Raw genomic sequence first — 19,116 nt, forward strand, 5'->3', positions numbered from 1 at the left:
CTCGAATGTGTTTTTAATGAGCAAAGCAGATGTGGAAAATAGTGTCAACAAAGCAACATGATGAGTCAGAGTACCTGCAATATGTTTTTCAGAAGGAAACAATAGGTAGGAAGAGAAAGAGGGAGAGTAACATAGATGATGTCATGCAGGATAATAGTGGTGGGTATGCGAGACTTCCCATGTTGTTACACAACGCTTATCACCTAAAGAAATTAAAGTTTGTTGTATGCATGGCAGTGGTAGTATATGATGATCATCACTTGTCAAACAAATTGGAACGGTACATTCCCATGAAAGAAATCAAGTGTGTAATTCCTATAGTTACAATCGAGATCAATCTTATAACCTTGCAAATTTAATAGAATCATATGTTTTAGAACTTAGGCAATACTCTTAAGGTTAGGTCAAGCTCTTACACTTGCTTTTTAGGGAAGCCTCGTTGTTTGTTCGCTTGGAGTCTCGTTGTATGATGTTCTATTCATAACTTTAAATTTAATATATCATTTTATTAGCCCACCATATGATCCCTTAGGTGCCATTAGAGGTCGTATTGTTTCCTAAGAGGTCATATGGTATCCTGTGACCCCTTAAGACCCCTCCTCTTTCCCTCCCCCCTACTCTCCCCCCCCCCTCTCTCTCTCTCTCTCTCTCTCTCTCTCTCCCTCCTTCCCTCTCTCCCTCTCCCTTCCTTCCCTCCTTCCCTCTCCCTTCCTCCTACCCCTTCTTCTCTCCCACCCCCCCCCCCTCTCTCTCTCTCTCTCTCTCTCTCTCTCTCTCTCTCTCTCTCTCTCTCTCTCTCTCTCTCTCTCTCTCTCTCTCTCTCTCTCTTCTCTCCCCCTTCTCTTCCCTCCCCCCTACCTTCCCTCCCCCCTCTTCTCTCCCTCTCTCTCTCCCTCTACCTCTCCCTTCCCCCCCTCTTCTCTCCCTCTCTCCCTCTCTCTCCCTCTCCCCTCTCCTCTCCCTCCCTCTCCCCCCTCTCTCTCTCTCTCTTCTCTCTCCTCTCCCTCCCTCCCCCCTACTCTCCCTCTCCCTTCCTCCATACTCCTTCTTCTCTCCCACCCCCCCCTCTCTCTCTCTCTCTCTCTCTCTCTCTCTCCCTCCCTCCCTCCCTCTCTCTACCTTCCCTCCCCCCTCTTCTCTCCCTCACTCCCTCTCTCTACCTCTCCCTTCACCCCATCTTCTCTCCCTCTCTCCCTCTCTCTCCCTCTCCCTCCTTCCCTCTCTCCCTCTCCCTTCCCCCATACCCCTTCTTCTCTCCCACCCCCCTCTCTCTCTCTCTCTCTCTCTCTCTCTCTCTCTCTCTCTCTCTCCCTCTCCCTCTCCCTTCCTCCATACCCCTTCTCTCTCTCTCTCTCTCTCTCTCTCTACCTATCTCCCTCTCTCATCTTCCCTCCTTCTCCCCCCCCCCCTCTCTCTCTCTCTCTCTCTCTCTCTCTCTCTTCCTCTCTCTCTCCCTCTCCCCTCTTCCTTCCTCCATACCCCTTCTTCTCTCCCACCGTCCCCACTACTCTCCCTCCCCCTCTCTCTCTCTCTGTCTCTCTCCCTCCCTTTTCATTCACATATTTTCTATTGCCAATAGCGCGTACGAGGTACTGAAACTATTAGCTCACTGCCCTGCCATAACTTTTTTAGGGCAAAGGAGAGCGTATGGGGCACTATTCCCATTATTCGTTACCTTGCGATAAAATGTTTTAGGCTTAGTAGCACGTACACGCTACTTATCAGTCCATAATGGGAAAAAAGAATACCGTTGGGCTTGTCAACATTTTATGGTCTAACAACGTGTACACAATTATTAATGTAGCGCGTACGCAGTTTATAGACATAGTTTTAGTTGCCCAAGAGCCTCAACGGCGTCAAAAGAAGTTTTTGAGGTCGTTGAAGGCCCCACTGGAACTGTGTCTGCACTTCTATCACTGTTGTGTACATAAAAGTAAGTGAATTTTTTGTTTTTGCATGATTTCAAATATTGAATTGTTGTTTTTATTAGTTTTTTGTTTTTGCATGGTTTCAAATGATTGAATTGTGATTGTTTAATAGTTTGATTCCAAAAAATAGTAATAAGATGCATATTTATGGTTATTTGTTTATTTATGAATTTTTATTTACATATATATGTAATATGATTCTATTTAGGTCAACCAATATCAACCATGGGAAAGAGCAAGCGAGGAATGGAACAACGAGAGGCTCAAAAGGAAAGACAAAGGTAGCGTATGAAGGAATTGTGTGACATAAGAACAATGGAAGAAGAAGGTATGCCATCCTCAACATCTCAATTCAATTTACCAAACGAATATAATGCACCTAATGCAATTGAAGAAGAAACATTTGATAATTTACCGTTTGAACCTAATGCAATTGAAGAAGATACTGCATTGAATAATCAATTAAATGATGAACATATTACACCTTCTCTACTTGATGAATTGAATGTACCTAATGCACTGATGTTAACACCTCCTAGAATCATTCGTAGGAAACCAAAGTATCTAATTGACATTGATGAGAATATATTGAAGTCAATGCCCAATAAAATGAATGAATGAACTTGTAGGAGAATGGTTAAAAGAATATGGAAAAACTATTTTAAAAACTTAAATCAAACCGCAAGATGTCAATTAATTGTTCAAATGATTAAAAATTTGAATTTTAGAGAGACAATGAAAATTCTAGGCCTAAGATCATCTGAAAGTAACAGTGAAAGAACTATTGTCAGAAATATATTTGATGCATATCAATCTATTGGTTCAAAATCACGTAGTAAATATTCTAATGCTACTTGACGTGTCATTACATCAACCATAATGAGAAAGAAAATAAAAAAAAGATCGTTTGATAAGCAAAACAAGTAAATCATTAAACGTTAGTAGAACAATATTAAGTAAAGCATTAAAGAGGCGAGAACAAATAGAGGAACCTAACAATAATTCTCTTTGGGAATTCTCGGGTAGACTACCACGCAAAGACAAGGTTGTTGTTGATGCACTAAAAACATTAATTGAAATTTTTTGGCATGACAACACAAGAGTATCACCCAACCCAAGAGATGTTGTTAGAAGGGGAATTGGGTCTAAAAATAGTGAGCCACATGCCAAACACTATTTGGATATGACTCAAACTAAATTTTATGAAAGATTCCTTCAAAAGTTTCCTCAAATAAGAATTTCTCAAAGATTTTTTGAAATGGAAAAACCTTTTTATATTAAGATTAATCATGTACGCACCACGTGTTGTTGTAGGATGCATATTGAATTTTCCATGCATTATGATATTTTTCATCATATTTGTTCTACTTTGCACACTAACAATGTTTTGCAGGAATGTAATATACAAGCACCTCCTAAGTCGGTAAGAGAATTTATTTCAAGTGTGCTATGTAATAGACATGATGGTTGCATTTATTATAATATGCCTTGTTTGGAAGGTTCTTGTGCTATATGTGGTGGTTTGCAACGTTTACCAAGATGTGTACATTTGGAGAGCACATGAAATTGGTACGAAACTAGTTTCTTTCAGAAAATACAAGACAGTCACATATGGAGTTAAAGATGGAAAAGATTTGAAGAGATGTGAGCTAGTGAAAAATGATATATTTGCACCTCAATTTACGAAAATGTTTCAAGAGAAACTAGTTTATGAGTACATAATGCATACACATAGAGCTTGATGGTTAGATGAGCAATTCAAGTTATGTAAGGACACATTTCCTCTTGGCACCATTGTCTCTATCATTGATTTCGCTGAAAATTATACACTACAACCTCAAAATGAAGTGCAATCCATGTATTATCACTCTACACAAGTTTCTATTTTTGTACACATAACATTCATGCATGCAGATGATAGCACATAGGAGGATAGCAAGGTTGTAAGAGAGTATCACTTCTACATAAGTGATGATCGTACTCATTCATTGGAGTTTGTACAAGGATGATTTAAAGTTTTCTATGATAGTTTAAGGGAAAGGAACATACGATACAACCGACACTTAATATGGTCAGATAATTGCACCGCACAATTCAAGAATGCAAGGATGTTTTATTGGTTGACAAGGATGCATGTGACAAGCAGTGTACAACATTTTTGGAATTTCACTTAGGTTGGACATGGTAAGGGAGAGCACGATGGTGGAGGAGCATGTGTGAAAAGAGCCCTAGCTAGGGAAGAATTGAAGTACGAAGGTGGTGCTGAGTTGGTAGATGCAGAAACAATTGTGCGATGGTGTAAGTCTACGATGGGTCCAAGTAATCTAGGTACATCATTGGTTCGTAGATATTTTTGGTTGATCACTGAATCTAACATTGAAAACTATCTAGATTGTTGTACAGTTGCAGGATCGACTTGCATGCACTCATTTATGAGTTCAAATTCCAGTTCACTGGTAATTTATATGAGACAAATGGTATGTTTTTTCTCTTCATGCATGTATTGTTTGTGGGAAGAATGTGAATCACAAGAGTGGGTTGACAAATGGTCTTGTAGATCGTTGGCTCCCATTGATTCATATCAAATTCCCAAAGCACTACAATTGAGCCAGATGGAGACATCAGTGGATTTTGACCATTTATCTGACCTGGTGCATTCAGGTGATTTTTTGAGTTAATTTTTTTGCAAGTATTCTTTTTGGTTCATTTTGCTATACATCATACTTTATTTTTGGTATTAATTAACACTTTATAAAATGCAGGTCATGTGTATGCAGTTGTTGCAGAAGAGAACAATGAAGAAGGAACAAATTACTACTTGTGTCGTTGTGTTGAGCCTAAAAGAAAATTGACAACCACAATCATTGATGGAGAGGGTATTGAGTACCCAATAAGGTCTGTTGTCGTGACAAGAATATGGCTTCAGAGATACCCTATCAAGAATTCTGATGTTTGGTTGTTTGAGGACTTTGAAACACACAGACATATTCTTCATTTCTCTAACCTTGTTGCAACAAATATTCATTTGATGAAGTATCGTGGTAGACTTCATAACAAGATTTTATGGAAAGTTCATGAATCTGACCACGAGGCAATACTTGACACAATACGGGTTAGAGTTGATCCTGAAGGCTCACTTGATTGATTCTACCGTTCAGAGTAGAATGATTTTGAGAATTTTGTATAAATCATCGACGAATTGTTCTATATTCGTTTTTTGTATATATAAATGACCATGAGCTAATTTTTACAAGTTTAGGGGCATAATTTTGTATATTTAAATGGCAATGAGCTGATTTGTACATATGTACATGCCAAATTTTGTATATTAAAATGGCGATGAGCTGAATTGCACATATTGTAATGCCAAATTTTGTATAAAAGCCCATGAGATGATTTGTATATTAAAATGGCGATGAGTTGAATCGCACATATTGTAATGCCAAATTTTGTATAAAATCCCATGAGATGATTTGTAAGACATTTTTTTGTATGATCAAATAGCCAAGAGCTGATTTGACCATATTTAGAGGCAAATTTTTGAATAATATGTGACAATGTTTTGTGACTATTTTGTGTGTCAATGTTTTGTGACTATGTTTTGAGTATATGTGATGTGTCCCTGGTCAATCATGAGCATTATTGATTATTGTATAATCATGGAGAATTATTTGGGTCATTATCGGGTCATAGGGGTCATAGATTGAGACTAGATACAATTTGAGCAAAAATTGTCATTGTTGTCAAAAAAGTTGTCAAACAACTTCTACATTGCATCGGTAGGGTATGACACTCGACATTCTAGTGTGTTGGGATGCACATGCCTATCATAAACTACCCACCCAGATGCGCTCGTGACATCGATTTGTGTACACGACGGACCAAATCAATTCGAGCCAATCTTGCAACTTTTCATTGCATGCAGCTAACAACGTTTGTAGCAGGCAAAAAAATGCTACCAATCGAAAATGACTCTGAGTCATCGAAAACCAAGATAGGCCATTATAGAGGAGCCTCACACGACCCCATGAGATCAAACAGATCGACCATATGTGTCTTGGATTGGAAGAAACAATCCGTCAAGTTTTGACAATTTTTTGGACTCAAGGCACTTGAGAGATCGCACCGATACGGTATGACTGTCGACGTTCTGGTGCTTTGGGATGTATGACAAGGGCATTCCTAGTGTAAACCTTCCCACTTGGATGCGCTCGCGATGTCAGTTTGTGCACATGACAAACCGAATCAATTCTAGCCAATCTTGCAACTTTTCGTTGCATGCAACTGATGATTTTTGGAGCAGGCAAAAAAATGCCGCTAATTGAAAATGGCTCTGAGTCACCAAAAACCAATATAGGCCATTGTAAAGGAGCCTCATGAGACCCCACGAGATCAAATGGATCGACCATATGTGTCCTGGATTGGAAGAAATAGTCCGTCAAGTTTTGATAATTTTTTGGACTCAGGGCACTTGAGAGATCGCACCGGTATGGTATGACTCTTGACGTTCTGGTGCTTTGGGATGCATGATAGGGGCATGCCTAGCGTAAAACTGCCCACTCGTACGCACTCGCAATGTCGGTTTGTGCACACGATGAACCGAATCAATTCTAGCCAATCTTGCAACTTTTCATTGCATGCAACTGACGATTTTTGGAGCAGGCGAAAAAATGCTACTAATTGAAAATGGCTCCGAGTCGTTGAAAACCAAGATAGGCCTTTGTAGAGGAGCCTCATGTGACCCCACAAGATCAAACAAATCAACCATATGTGTCATGGATTGGAAGAAACAGTTCGTCAAGTTTTGACAATTTTTTGGACTCGTGGCACTTGAGAGATCACACCAATACGGTATGACTCTCGACATTTTCATGCTTTGGGATAAATGACTAGGGAATGCCTAGCGTAAAAATGCCCACCTGGACACGCTCGCGAAGTCGGTTTGTGCACATGACGAACCAAATCAATTCTAGCCAATCTTGCAACTTTTCATTGCATGCAATTGACGGTTTTTGGAGCAGGCAAAAAAATGCTACTAATTAAAAATGGCTTCGATTCATCGAAAACCAAGATAAGCCATTATAGAGGAGCCTCATGTGACCCCACGAGATCAAACAGATCGACCATATGTGTCGTGGATTGGAAGAAACAGTCCATCAAGTTTTGACAATTTTTTGGACTCAGGGCACTTGAGAGATCGCACCGGTACGGTATGACTCTCGACATTCTGGTGCTTTGGGATGCACAACAGGGGCATGCCTAGTGTAAACCTACCCACCCGGACGTGCTCGCGACATCGGTTTGTGCACACGAAAAACTGAATCAATTCTAGTCAATCTTGCAACTTTTCATTGCATGCAACTAACGGTTTTTGGAGCAGGCAAAACAATGCTACTAATTGAAAATGGCTTCGAGTCATCGAAAAACGAGATAGGCCATTGTAGAGGAGACTCACGTGACCCCACGGGATCAAACAGATCGACCATATTTGTCCTGGATTGGAAGAAACGGTCCGTCAAGTTTTGACAATTTTTTGGACTCAAGGCACTTGAGAGATCGCACCGGTACGGAATGACTCTCGACGTTCTAGCACTTTGGGATGCACGACAGGGGCATGCCTAGCATAAACCTGCCCACCCAGATGCGCTTGCAACATCGGTTTGTGCACATGATGAACCGAATCAATTCTAGCCAATCTTGCAACTTTTCATTGCATGCAACTAACGGTTTTTGGAGCAAGCGAAAAAATGCTAATAATTGAAAATGGCTCCGAGTCGTTAAAAATCAAGATAGGACATTGTAGAGGAGCCTCACACGACCCCATGGGATCAAACAGATCGACCATATGTATCTTGGAATTGAAGAAACAATTCGTCAAATTTTGATAATTTTTTGGACTTAGGGCAATTGAGAGATCGCACTGGTACGGTATGACTCTTGACGTTCTGACACTTTGGGATGCATGACAGGGGCATGCCTAGCATAAACCTGCCCACCTGGACGTGCTCGCGATGTCGGTTTGTGCACACGGTGAACAAAATTTATCCATTGCGAGCGTGAGGGTTCTCTCGTACCAAACACATTGTTGTTTATATTCATATTGTCTATTTTTGTTGTTTATATTCATATTGTTGATTACATATGCAAATATTCATTTAAATTTATAAAAGGGTAGCCACCAAATACAACGAATACACAATAATGAACTGAAAACAAGGAGTTTTGTAGGGTTAATTCAATATTTTAGAAATTTTATCAAATCATATTCCACGATTGCAATGTTTTATATCATATAATTTTGTTGTTTATATTCATATTGTTGATTACATATGCAAATATTCATTTAAATTTATAAAAGGACAACCACAAAATATAGCGAATACAAAATAATGAACTCATTACACATTTATTGGATCAAATATCGATATTTATATATATAAAAAAGGCATGTCTGCCAAGTCAATACAAGTATTACAAAAATGTGGCATATGCCATGTCCAAATCGATATACAATAAAAATGTAGAATATATCTACATGTGTTGGTCATTCTATGACCAAAACTAACACTATATGATCCTAAACTTGTGGTGGATCATCAAAATCAAGCCTCTTCGATGTAGTACACGGCTCTGTAGATGGTTGCAAAACCACAATTCAAAAGCCAAGTTAGAATTCTTTTGTAGAAAATAGTTCATAATTAACAACATAACTATGCATTTAACTTTAATTCCTTTGTAATTGAAATGTAGATTACCTCATCGACTGATCTAGGAGCTAATGTCTTCTCTCTCCTTTCCTTGTCACTCTTAGGAGTTTTCTTGAAGACATACTTAAATGGATCCACATTATGGTCGTACCGCGAAGGGGTCTATTGTAGATTAAATGTACAATTAATACAATGTACTAACATAAATATATCAAAAACACTTAAAAGCTATAATATAGAGAACAATGATGTACATGTGCTTGAGATGCTTCTCCAATGGATTGAGGATGGCTCACCATCGATGTAGAAACTGTCGCTATTACCTATACACAAAATATTCAAAGATTAAATACAATTAATATAATGATAAGTATTGAAGGTTAAAAACAATTAATTTTACATATCAAACAAAAGTGTACCGGATCTTGAGACGCTTCTCCAGTGCAAGGAGGAGGGTTTGCCATTGATGAAATAGGCATGGATATTTCCTATATGAAAAAATTATAAGATTATAATATATCACAAGTTCACATGTACGCGTGCATATAATCATAAAATGAAGAAAATAAAGTAGAGATACATACCTCCGCCCTCTCTTGATCTGCAGGCGAATCAAGTGCATTCAACAAATCCACAAAGCTCAATGGCCGTTGTACATGTAAAATAGACAAAAAACACTAATCAATCTACAAACCCCAACTAATACTTGATTTCAACATTTTCAAACAATTGTACAACTAAAAATGTGTTCAATTACCTTCTTCCCACATTTTGGCATCTTCAAGGAATTCTTTTTCTTAGGACGAGCCCTAGACGCGGAGGGGGTACCCTAGAAAAACAAAATTAACATGATATATTAGTACAGATAATAAATTAAACATAATTTTAAAAATCTAAAATGAAATGACTTGCATATTCCATCAAAACAATACATAAAAAGAGTTGTACAAAATATGATACCGTATAGCCTTGTACGCCAAAATCGATCACTAAGAGCGTGATGTCATCAATCTGGGACATTTCGTCCCCTGTCAACACCTACAAACCAGAAATTGGACCAAGCAATAAAGATAGTTAGTATATCTTGTATTTTTTGAATTCAAAGTTTACTATTCTATTTTAACATGTTACAAAATTTATACCTCAGGCATCGAAGTTGCAACTATAGTAACTGGGGGAGGTGTATGGGATACGGCTGCTGCATCCTGAAATGCATATTATTTGTCTCAATTTAAATCGATGTATAAATGAAAATTCATATATGTAATTATAAATTCAAAGTGACTGATAAATAAAATGTTATGAATTCAAATCCACACACATGTGTCTATGGCTCATGGGCAAACACCATGTCCATCAACTCATCTGTCAGCGCGACATCCTCAACCGTGTGAGCCTGACATCTACAGCCGCAAATCGTGCACAGATGATATGAGGATCCATCTACACCGGCTGCATCATCTATCCCCAAGCATATCCCTCAGCAACTGACACACATATGCTAGATGGGCTCTCTATCGCCCTCTAATGGCTCATAATCCAATACAATAGGGTGTGCTAATGACGTCCCATGCTGGATGATGGCACCAATCAATGTTGTGGCTGCCTGAAGAGTTTGTAGCTCCATTGACTCTTTCAGCTCTAATGGGACAACTTGATGCACCTTGGGTTTGGGTGCTAGGGGGCGGTGACTCTCCGTGGGTAATCGCCTACGGGCTCCAGGTCTATCTTGGGCAGAGCCACCACCTCTACCATGAAACTATCTCATGTTAAAATAGTTTGGCCGCACATTGAGCACAAACTCACAATATATTTTTCTCAAAAAATATAATGGCACCTCATAATTATTACAAGGTGGATCATCAAAGACCATCCACCACCTCTGCCAAAAAAAAGATTCCTCATTTGCACATTGGTACACCAATGTATGAGAAACCTCTTTGCATTAAGAGGTAATGACTAACCAGTTTTGGGATCAACAAAAAGGGCACATATTTGTTGTTTAGTAATATTTTTGTTTTTTGCTCCTTCGTATGATAGCCCATTGGCATAGAATTGATGAAACCTATCTCTAAAGCTTCCCCATTTGGTAAATTATGTGGAAACGGCTATGGCATCACTAGCTAATGTTTCTAGGCTAGTGGTGAGGGATTGATGATGGTCAAGTTCAGAAGTTTTCAATTTAACAATCAGTCTATTGATTTTAGACGTATTTTGTCCTAATTGATTAATTAATTCTTCCTGTGTTTTGGGTGTATGGTCAAAAGGAGGAATTGGGGGTTGTTCTTGTGTGTTTTCAAGAGGTCCATTTGGTTGTTCTTGTGGGTTTTCAGAAGGTGCATTTGGTTGTTCTTGTTCTAGATTAGAAGAATCTGGTTTTTGAAACAAAAAATGAAAAAACCTAATCAAAATTAATGAAATTAAATTCAAAATGTAAAACAAATTGCATAAACCAGAAAGAAGGACAAAAATAAACAAAAACTAACTTTGATCCATAGCTTTGAGGACAAATCTAGCACCCTGTTCGTGGTTTAGGAGAGGAAATGTGGAAAAAACGAAGTTAAAAATGCGCTATTCACGGGTAAATGAGACCCAGTTTTTTTTTAAAACTTTTTTTTACTAAACACCGCGTACACGGTTTTATTTGGATTATTAGAGCGTACGCGCTCATTTTCCTATGAGCAGCGCGTACACGCTCAATTTCCTAGGCGTAGCGCATGCACGCTCATTTTCCTAAAAGCAGCGCGTACGCGCTACCTTTTCTAGGCTCGGGAAGAACAAACCTAAGCCCGTACATGAGAATTTCAAATTTTAAAACCGCGTACGCGCTGCTTGTTTTTCCATGTTTTTTTTGGGTGGTGTCCACTTTTCTGACCACCATCTTTGTGCACACGCCCAGATACTCGGTAAGTTTTTCATACCAGGCTCGAGGAGCTTGTTTCAAACCATATAATGATTTGACAAGCTTGCATACCTAATGTTCTTTTCCATTGACTGCAAACCCATCTGGTTGAGTCATATAAATTGATTCTTTGAGATCACCATTTAAGAATGCTGTTTTAACATCCATTTGGTGAATTTTCCACCCATATTGAGCTGCAAGGGCCAACAAAGCACGAATGGTGGTCCATTTTGTTGTAGGTGCAAAGGTTTCATCATAATCTATGCCCTCCTTTTGAGCATAACCTTTGGCAACAAGTTGGGCTTTGTGTTTTTTAAGTGTACCATCTGCTTTATATTTATTCCCCAAAATCCACTTGCAGCCAATAGGTTTACAACCAAGTGGAGGATCAACCAACTCCCATGTGCCATTTTTCAAAAGAGCATCATACTCATCTTGCATAGCTTTCCTCCATACTGTAATATTTTTGACTTAATTATAGGATGATGGTTCATAATCAATTATGAGATTGAGTTCACCAATGGTCTCCAAGTTATCTGCACTATTGGTTTGAGCTTGGAGTCTTGCTTTGTAAGAGCTTCTTGTACCTATTTTACCTATTTAATCAGGTCTTAAATCTTTCAATGTTTGTTGGACTTGTTTTGCCCACTTATGAGAAGACTTTGGTTGCACAAAATATGTGACCATTTCATTACTAGATGTTCTATTAGTGGTTAATGGTTCGAAGAGTTCAAGCTCATCATGATGGGTTTCTTCTTGGTCATTGATTGATGGAGCAACATGAATTAAATCACTTGGAGATATAGATTCTATATATGGAATCTCACAAGAGTTTTCTATCCAAGGAAAAAAAATTGTAATTGTATCAAGCTGTTTGAATTTACATTCATCATTTTCAGCACTGTTGGAGGTTTCAACAAATACAACATCACATGTAATAAAGAAAGTTTTTTTGACTTCATCATACAACCTATATGGCTTGGAAGATTTTGAATAACCAAGAAAAATATACTTAATACTGTGATGCTGCAACTTACTTCTTTTGTCCTTGGGAATTAAAGCATAGAAAGTGGAACAAAAAATGCGAAGATGTCAAACAAAAGGAGGATATCCAAACCACACTTCATATGGAATAGATTGGTGTAATGCAGATGATGGAGATCTATTACGAAGATAAACTGCAGTTCTTGTTGCTTCAGCCCAAAAATGTAATTTGATTCCTTTAAAATATAACATTGCACGAATCATATTCATGATTGTTCTATTCATTCGTTCAACGACACCATTTTTTTGAGGAGTACCTGGAACAATAAGATGATGTTGGATCCCATTTTGATGTAGATAATCCTCAAAAACTAGAGAAGTAAATTCTCCACCATTATCTGTTCGAAGAGTACCAATTTGAGATTGAGCTTGTTTTTCAATCATAACAGGAAACCTTTTAAAAATTTCAAAAGCTTCTGATTTTTGCTGCAAGAAATAAATCCAAGTCATGCGACTGTAATCATCAAAAAAACAACATGAAATACTTAGATCCTCCCACAAAATTTATTGGTAAAGGCCCACATAAATCAGAATGAATAAGCAGCAATTTTCATTGTGCTCTCCAAGTGGAGCGAGGAAAAGAATTTCTATGTTGCTTGGCAAGAATACATGCTTCACATTTTTCAATTGTTTTGCACAAAACAGGTAAGCCATCAACACCATTCTTTTGCAGGATATGAATGTTATCATAACCAATATGCCCAAGTCTTGCATGCCATAAAAGAACAAGAGATAGACTACCTTCTTTAGTAAGATATGCAAATTTTTTAAAAAAAGAAGAAGTGCCATTTAGTTTTAATAATCTCCCATCCTCACATCCAGTGAATACAACTTGATTATTTGATTGTTTTCTAACAACAACTTGCCCATCTTTTAAAAGAATAGAGTAGCCTTGTTGTCGAATCAATACTAGTGATAACAAATTACGTTGCAATTGAGGAATAAACAATACATCATGAAGCACAAAGTTTGGAAGATTAGGCAACTTAAATCGAATAGTTCATTTTCCAATAGGTTTGAGACTTGATTTATCAGCTAAATAAATTGGACCACATGCACTTTCATGAAATTCCTCAAAGTAATCACGTTGGAATGTCATATGTTGTGTGGCTCCAGTATCTAAGATCCAAGAATCATACCATGAGGAATTAGATGCAAAGTCAGAAACAAAAAGAACATATTGATCATCATCACTATCACAAGCAAATTGGGCTGCTCCTGGAATTTTATCATCTGAATGTTTATCATCATTATACACTTTTGTTTTATCTTTTTGCTTAAAAATATTTTCCTTAAAACTTTCTATCTTATCCCATGACAGCTTGCATTCATGTGCTTCACGACTTCCTTTTCTACCACATCTCTTACAATATAAATGCTGCCTATCATTTTGATTATCATTTTTCCTCCATTGACCTCTACCTTTGCCTCTATCATTATAACCTCCTCTTGAAGAGCTCTTATTTAGAGGTTTTTCTTGGTGAGAAAAACAAACATTTTCATTAGTATTATCTATTTTTCTTCCAAAAGTTTTTTCACGTTCAACTAACTTTTCAACCAATAAATCAAAAGTAATGGTTTTCAATTGGTTACTTGCTTGAAGGGACTCTAGATAAGTAGAATGTGTTGGAAGGAGTGCCTTAATAAAAGCAGTGAGATAAATATCAACTTTCCCACCAACAACATTAACATCTTGTTTTATGGTTCTAATTTCAGAAGCCAAACTCATAACATCACCATTTTTTAATTCAAGATTGAATAATTTTAATTGTAACTGAATAAATTCTAATTCTAAATGAGAATCAAATAAATTTTTTAACTTGTCAAGGGCTTCCCAAGAAAATTTGCATCCTTGTATATGATGATATACATCTCCATTAACTGAAGCTCTTATCAAAGCCAAGGCTTTTGAATTTTCATAATTCCAAATTTCTTTTTCTTTAACATCTGTTGTTTTTGTAGGTTGGGTATCTCCATCACATATTTTATACCATAAATCATTAAAAATTAATATATTTTCCACTTTTCTATGCCATTCCAACCAAGTATCTTTTCCGGTTAATATTTCTCCAATCAATGAAACAATAGACTGCATTGCAAATTGAAAATAAATGCATATAGAATCTGCACAGTTTTCCAAATTTATAGGATTGCTCAAAATCTCTTGCCAAACTTTACCAAATATAACAAGATATAAAATTATTGTAAAAATAAATAAATTGATTTCACCTATGAATCAATTTTTGTTTCCCTATTTTGATACTGTAGAAAGCTGCAATCTTCAGATGCTTCACATAAAAATATACTCCAGATAGAAAAAAAATGGAAAGAATGACAATCTGAATATAATTTGTTTTCCCGTAAAAACTGTGTTGTTCAAAATAAAAATAAAATAAACAAGCAGACTGTTATACAAAACTGCTCGAACAAAAAAACCTAATTTCGTCGAGAGGTGATCTACAATGGGATCAATACTGTCCGTAAACACAAAACACATTTACAAAAAAGTTGACATGCTGATTTGGCAGTATAGTAGCATTGGTGGAAGACATTCTTGGCAGGTTGTGGCAGGCAATTAAGTTGAGAGGCAGTTTTAGATGAGCCCACATTAGATTTAACCTAATAATAGTAAATCTTAGTAACTCATCACCTTTTGCATGGCATTTGATTAGCTTTCTCCATTCCCACTCTTGGCCGTTATATTTTGTAGGGCATTTGTAAAAGGAAAACTGTGCAGTGATGGCAGGGTAGTGGAGGATTGGAGTCGATGTTGGCTATTGACATATAAATTCCCTCTTCATGCTAAGGAAATATGACAAGTCTCAAAATCTTCTTCTCCAAGTCTGCAATAGGTAAAGTGTTCTCTATTCTTTTCATCTCTTTTTGCTCAAAAAACTTTAGCAGCAAAAGTCATGGTTACTACATGGGAGAGAGGAAACAGAGCATTGAGGGTAATGTCCAATTATTTTCATCTCTTTCTGAAATTTCATTCTTCCGTTGGTGCAGGTTGTTCGAGATAGGATAGTGAGGAGGTGGAATATGGAGCTGGGCAGTGACAATGAAGGGCACCAAAATATCCAGTGGTAGTATAATGCATCTTATAAATTTTAAATATGCAAAGTGAGTTTTAGTTATTTGTTGGTGGGAAGATTGAACCAATTTTTGTAGGATTCTGGATGTCTTCTTAACAATTATGGAGTAAGTTGAGGGATGCCATGACTGTTTCTTTTCTAGATGACTCATTTGTAGATAGTAGTAAACATTTTACTCTGGAGTGGGGGATGAGAGTTAGGGTATAACTTGTAATAAGTGATTTTCCATTGTTTCAATTATTTTTTATGTTTGACAAACATTATGCGACCTCCCCTGTGCACAAAATATGGTGGTGTTTGTTTGTGATTTTCTTAACATATCATCTTGCCTTCAAGAAGCGCCATCTGGATTCCTTCCAACTATTGTCATTCAGGGTTGGATTTATTTTTGAAGTTGTGTAACATAAGAGGAGTTTGGCATGGTGTTTTATTTGTGGTTTCTTTGGTATAAGGAGGTATTTGCCATCATATTCCTCTCAGGCGAGTTTGGACAAAGAATCCAACACTCGGAATATATTCTTGTTATCATGTGACGTGTGGTTGTGAGGGGCAACAACATACATATTTGTATAAAGCATGTGGATTCTTCATGAAATTGGCTGCATAGGACTTGGATTGGGGTCGTGGCTCTATATTGAACTAATACACTTGGAATCTATATTTAAAATACAATGGGATCTATATTGAACTGAGTATTTTCAATGTGGAGGAAGCCATGTGGATTGTTGGAGCTTGCTATTTCTGTGCATAAGGATTTATATTACAAGCTATATATAATTCAAAGTAATTGTTGTAATCTACATTATCGAAGATTATTTTATTATTTGAGATTAGCTTCTCCTACAAATATTATTGAGGTGGGTTTCATTTATTTCATCTCTTTAAATTCCAGTTCCCAAACTTCACTTATTGTAAATTAAGTTATATTATCAAATGATTTCTCTAGGATATCTCTCAATAGCAGCAGTATGTTATATTATCAAATGATTTCTCTTGGATATCTCTCAATAGCAGCAAAATGTTATATTATCAAATGATTTCTCTTGGATATCTCTCAATAGCAGCAAAATGTTATATTATCAAATGATTTCTCTGGATATCTCTCGATAGCAGTAGCATGTTAGAACTTTAATGTGAATTTTACTTTATCCTTGCTTTTAAAAATAAAACAAAGAAAAACTTTTATTTAATTTTTCTACATTTTTATCCCTACAAATAGTAGGGCAAAGACAACCTCTAAAGAGTTGATTGGGATTAAAATATAACATGTAATCTTATTCAAACTTCTATGTCCTTCTATCTCCCATATAATAACATACCAAATTTTAGATAGAAAATTTCATAATGTATTATCATGTATTTTTCATAAATTTTTTAGTTAATTAAAATAAATCATTGATTTTTAATTAGGGTTAGGGATAAGTTTGGGAATGAAATAAGATTAGAGTTAAGTCTAATTAGAATTAAGGTTACAATTCAATCAGGTTAATAGTGAGGGGTGTGTTTCAATTAGTGAAGAGTTGGAATTTAATAAGTTATAAGGTTTCATAAATTTAATAAGGAATAGGGTTCAATTAAGGTAGGGCCAGGTTTCATTTAGGATTAGAGTTAAGAGTTATAAATGATTAGGATTTGATTAGGGGATGGATTATAGTTTAATTATGATTACAATTTTGGTTCAATAAGGCTCTCATAAATTTTGAATATTGGATAATGTGCAACAAAGTATTAGGTAATAATGTAAAAAATATTGGATACAATAAGATTGACTCCAAGATTACATTTAAACGTATTTAACATTTAATTAAATTAACATATATTTGATTTAAATATGCCAAACATAAATCATTTTTTAATGATCTATTAGGTAATAATGTAAATGGGATTGCATGCAACAAGATAAACTCCAAGATTAAGGTTAAAAATATGTGTGAGAAGGATAAATCTTGACATTTAATATATAGATTTTTCTATTTAATATAGTTGATTTAAGTATGCAAAACATAAATATTTTTCTAATAAAAGTTATTATATTAAAATAAGGTATGTTTAATTTAACAAAACTTGAAGTCAATTTTAAAGTTAATCAATTTAAGCTGACTTATTATTGAACCAGTTACTTTTATTAAAATGTGATTGATTTTAAATTAGGGTTAGAGATAAGTTTGGGATTGAAATAAGATTAGGGTTAGGTCCAATTAATGTTATTGTTACAATTCAATTAGGTTAATGGTGATAGTTATGTTTCAATTAGGGAAAGTGTTAGAGTTCAATAAGGAGTAGGGTTCAATTAGGGTTGTGATTCAATTAGAGTCAATTTTAATTCAAGATTAGAGTTAAGGTTTACAAATTATTAGGATTAAAATTTGGAAAGGATTATAGTTTAATTAGGATTACAATTTTGGTTCAATAAGATTTAGGGTTAGGTTTTAATAACAATTGAGGTTTAATTACTTAGTTAGGGATAAAGTTCAATAAAGGTAAGTATTTATATTTAGGTTTAGCATTAGAGATAGGGCTAGGATTATTCAATATGTTAGGGTTGGGAATCAAATATGTTTAGGGTTAGGGTTTGGGTTAGAATTCAATTAGTGGAAGGGTAAGGGTTACTGATCATATAGAAGGGTAAGGGTTAGGACTCATATAGGGTTGGGTGCAACTAGGATTAGGGTTAGGGTTCAGATAATATTAGGATTATGGTTACATAAGGTTTAGGGTTAGAGTTTAAATAGGGTGTGTTTTCCTAGGGTTAGGGTTATGGTTCAATTTGGGTTAGGGTTCAAGTTTTGGTTCAATTAGACTCAAGATTAAAGACAAATTAGTGTTAAAATTTGATTAAATTTAAGATTATGATTAAAGTTTAATTAAGGTAAGGGTTAATGTTGTGGTTCAATTAGGTTAAGGATAAGTTTGGGATTGAAATAAGATTAGGGTTAGGTTCAATTAAGGTTAAGGTTAGAATTGACTTAGGTTAATAGTGAGTGGTGTATTTCAATTAGGGAAAGGGTTAGAATTTAATAAGGTATAAGGTTCAATTAGGGTTTACATTCAATTATGATTAGGGTTAAGGTTTATAAATTATTAAGATTTTATTAGGGGATAGATTATAGTTTAATTAGGATTACAATTTTGGTTTAATAAGGGTTAGGGTTAAGTTTTAATTATAGGTAGGGATTTAATTAGGTTAGATTTAATGTTGAATAAGAATAAATATTCAATTAGTGTTAGGGTTAGAATTAGGGATATGATTCTTCAATATTTAGTAATGCTATTTAAACTTCTATCTACCATATAAGAACATACCAAATTTTAGCTAAAGAAAATTACATAAGTAGTAGCATGCATCAAAACAAATTATAGCAAATAGTTATTGTTTCATAGATTTTTTAAACAATAGGGTCAACCTTTTATAATGAATTTTGATTAATACTTTCTTTATTTTT

The sequence above is a fragment of the Cryptomeria japonica genome, chromosome 2, assembly GCF_030272615.1.
Source record: "Cryptomeria japonica chromosome 2, Sugi_1.0, whole genome shotgun sequence".
Lineage (NCBI taxonomy): Eukaryota > Viridiplantae > Streptophyta > Pinopsida > Cupressales > Cupressaceae > Cryptomeria > Cryptomeria japonica.